This window comes from Arachis ipaensis, chromosome B3, assembly GCF_059453495.1.
Source record: "Arachis ipaensis isolate K30076 ecotype BB chromosome B3, ASM5945349v1, whole genome shotgun sequence".
In the NCBI taxonomy this organism is placed as follows: Eukaryota; Viridiplantae; Streptophyta; class Magnoliopsida; order Fabales; family Fabaceae; genus Arachis; species Arachis ipaensis.
The window spans coordinates 59,625,710-59,629,065 of NC_142438.1; positions in this window are offsets into that span (position 1 = coordinate 59,625,710).

The window sequence follows — 3,356 nt, forward strand, 5'->3', positions numbered from 1 at the left end:
CCAAATGTTGTAGTTAACAGATTAGACAAATATCTGCATTCCTTTCTTCCACTAATTGTAGTTCTTGCCGTTGAAGAAGGGAGGTCCATTGTTGGATTGTCCTTCTATGAGAGTGTAAGCCACGACATTTGAACCCATGTTCTTGGGCATTTAGATCTTTTCTCCAAGCTGTGAAGCTTGATTTCTTGAGACCAAAGCTCTGATACCAATTGAAGGTTTGTGAATGGCCTAGAGAAGAGAGGGTTGAATTTATGGCCTTCTTTTTTTAACCTCTTTTTGCTTTTGCTTTTTGCTTCAAACTGGAATAGGAACTTAGTTGTTGATATGTCTGTTAAGTTAAACTTCAGGAGACAAATTTATTTTGTCTCTTCACGATACGTTCAGGAACAGAGGAACTCTTCTTTTTTGAATAGTTGTGACTTTTGAGAAATATACAATGCAGGAGACATTTATTTTGTCTCTTAACAAAATGAAACAAAAAAATAGTAGAGAAAAAAAATTACAAATCGTGTATCTTGGTTCAGCCACCATGTGCAATGTGACCTACATCCAGTCTCTCCCACAACAATGGAGGAATTTGCACTATCTTTCACAAAGATTAAAAACACCAATTTCTCTAGGATTCAACTCAATTTTATCTGGGACAAACCCATCTTATACCTAAGCTAGATTTGGCTACGTTCAATCCCTAGACTTTCAACCACTAAGTGCTCACCCAACTTAGTAAGGGAATCCCCCCAAAATCATGTGTACAAAACAAAAAAACATATAAAAGAGTTTTGACATAATTTTTTGGTTTTTTCTTATAACTCTCTTTGCCTTTTCTCTCAATGGCTTTATTGATTCGTCACTTAATGCTTTTTTTTCATTGAAAAGAAACAAAGAAAAGTGAACAATGAAGAACAAAAAATTTAATGTAAACTCATGAAGGAGAAGAAGGATAGCTTAAATGCTGTGAAAATCTAAACTCGTGTACTCACTCCTTGATTCAATCTCTGCCTGTTTACCCTTTTAACAGAGGAGTAAAGCTTCCAAATCTTGAAGCTTGGCTTGAATAGTTGACTTCTTCTTTTGTAAATACAGCTGCAGCAGCACAGAAGAGAGATGAGACAGTAAAAGTGAATAAAGCTTACATGCATTCTTACCTAGCTATTTCTCTTTCTTCCTTTTTCAAATTTCTTCAAAGATCTGAGTCATTCATCAATACTTTAGCTCCAAGTTTGATTCTTGACCCTTGATCTATAGCAGAACTTCATAACTTCCAATTTCCTCAATTTTTCAGTTCGATGCTTGAGGGAAGATAGCATATTCAATAAGCTACTTAATGAAGCACAAAAAAGGAAATTATTTTCTGAATCACATTTGATTTTATTGTTGCTTTTTGTTGCCCTAGCCTCTGACTTTCTTCTTCTTTTCCTTTTGTTTCTTAATTTTTGTAATCACTTTTTCTTTTTGACTTGAACCATAATCAGAACTTCCTTTTTCTTGCTTGTTCTTGGAAGTAATCACGTGGGTGAAGAAGAGAGAAGAGAGAGAGTTAGTTGAGTTACTTTGGCTTGGTTCAAATGGAAATGTATTGTTATGGTTAGAGATCAACAACTATTCCCTTGGGCCATGATTGATTAGAATGAGTGTTTATGGGCCTGAACCATTTTAGGACTTTTGTTAGCTTATTATTGGGCCTGTTTTAATTTCAATAATCTCCTACACAATAAACAAACTAATCAAACACTGATAAATCCATATTTTATGGTATTTATTTGCTTTAATTGGATGGATTTTATTGATTTTTCTTGCATTTATTTATTGAAATAGCATAGTTTTGTGAATTTCTCCTAATTGTGCTTAGTGATGAAAACGATGCTTTTTATGCATAAAATTACTAATTTTAATTTCACTTTTATTTCATTCGATACCTTGATGTGTTTGTTTAAGTGATTGAAGTTTTAGAAGACAAGGATGGCTTGGAAGGATGAAGGAAAAGCATGCAAAAGTGGAGAATTAATGAAGAAGTGAAGGATTTGTAGAGTTGTCAATCCTGACCTCTTCGTACTCAAGTGATCATAACTTGAGTTATAGAGCTCCAAATGAGGCAGTTCTAGTGGCATTAGAAAGCTAACGCCCGGGGCTTCAAAATGATATGCAATTGTCTATAGTGGAAGTGAGTTAAAATGTCCATGTACACAGTCAAATGGTCATGTACGCAAGACACCAAAAACATGCTTCATTAAAGAAACACGTGAGGGGCGATTTCTGGAGCATTTTGGACCCAATCCAACTCATTTTTTATGCTATTGAACCAGGGATTGAAGAGAGAATGAACCAAGTAGAGTTATTTTAGGTTTTTATCATATTTTAGGAAAAAATTTTAGAGAGAAAATCTAACTTCTCTCTAGAATTATAGGTTTCTTAGTTTAATTTTTCTCTAATTTTAGGTTTTGATCTTATTTTGGTTTACTTTTCTTTATATTTTCTTGTTCTAGTATCTTGATTTATCTAGTTTCTCTTGTTAATTTCTCTATTTTACCACTTTTAGTTTATGAACTCTCTCAATTTCCTTTAATACAATTTGATGTTTTATGTTTTTTTTATGCTTAATTGAGTTGTTGTTATCAATTTCTTGCATTTAGGAGCTATAGATTTTACTAATCCTTGCAATTTTGATGCTTTTCTTTTATGCCTACCATGTGTTTGATAAAATGCCTCTTTCAATTTTAGATTAGAATTTTGTATTCTTGGTTTGGGTTGATAACTTAGGTGACCTTGAGTTACTAATGTCCAAGTTAATTGATAATTTGGAGATCTTAATCACTCTTGTTTCCATTGATGCTGATCTTTTACTAATTCAATTAGTAAGTTGATAGGACTTATGGATTAGGATTAATTAAGCCCATTTGACTTTCCTCCAATATTGGGGATGACAAAGTGGGATTGCTCTTTATAATTATCATGTTATGGTTAGTAACAAGGATAATGATCCTTAACCACCAAGCCTTGCCAAAACCTTTCTTAGTTGATCTCTTTAATTGTTTTAGTTTAATTGCTTTTGATATTTAGTTATTATTTGCTTCTTTATTTTCTTGTCATTTACATTCCTTGTTATTGCTATCTCACCCCCGATTTTCCTAATAGTCAATAATTGAGCACTTGATTATAATTCCTAAGGAGAATGACTCGGGATTCTACTCCTGATTATTTTGGTTTGTATTATGACAACCTTTTTAAACTTTGATTAGGGTCATTTGTTGGTTTGGAGCTATACTTGCAACGCAATTCTTTTGAGAAAAATTCCTAATCGACGTTTGGCCTTTGTCAAACACATAATTGAGTTTTTAACCCAAAATAATAATGTTTGG